The sequence below is a fragment of the Orycteropus afer genome, unplaced genomic scaffold (assembly GCF_000298275.1).
Source record: "Orycteropus afer afer isolate SDZICR_OR568_19922 unplaced genomic scaffold, OryAfe1.0 scaffold00009, whole genome shotgun sequence".
In the NCBI taxonomy this organism is placed as follows: Eukaryota; Metazoa; Chordata; class Mammalia; order Tubulidentata; family Orycteropodidae; genus Orycteropus; species Orycteropus afer.
In genome coordinates this window covers 5,135,506-5,136,141 of record NW_006921596.1, presented here as the reverse complement: position 1 = coordinate 5,136,141, position 636 = coordinate 5,135,506, and positions in this window count along the sequence as shown.

The window sequence follows — 636 nt, the reverse complement described above, 5'->3', positions numbered from 1 at the left end:
TAGTGGGTTCAATTCCAGACCTGAAGGGCAGCTAGGGGCCATAGTCTCAGTGGTTCGATCAGGCTCTATGAGACCAGCAAACTTGATCCTTTTTTTTTTTTTTTTAATGATTTTGAGGTTTTTTTTTCCATTTGTTCTCCCACTCTCTCCAGGATCTACAGAGATTCCCTTTGAAGTGGTTGACAGTGGTAGGTGGGCACTATTTAGTTCTTCTGGTCTCATAGTCATATAGGTTAAGGAGCTCATGGTGTACCAGTCGCGTGGACTAGTTGTTTCCATGTGTCTTTGGTTTTCTTCATTTTTCTTTGCTCTGGATGAGGAGAGATCCATTGTTGCATCTAGATGGCTACTGGCAAGCTTTTAAGATACCAGTTGCTACTAACCAAAGTAGAATATGAAATAATGTTTTGTGTAGAATGTTAGCCAATTGAGCTTGATGTCCCCTGAGACTATGGTCCCAAGCCCACAGGTCCAACTGCTCGCTCCATCTGGGTAGCTGGCTGTGACCAAGAAGTGACTACAACCTTGTCCCTTGTCAGCTCTTCTATACCACCTGGGAATTCTTACAGAACATACAAATACACTTGTAGAAACATTGTCTGCCAACTCCATAGGGTTTTCTTTTTTTTTTTTTTT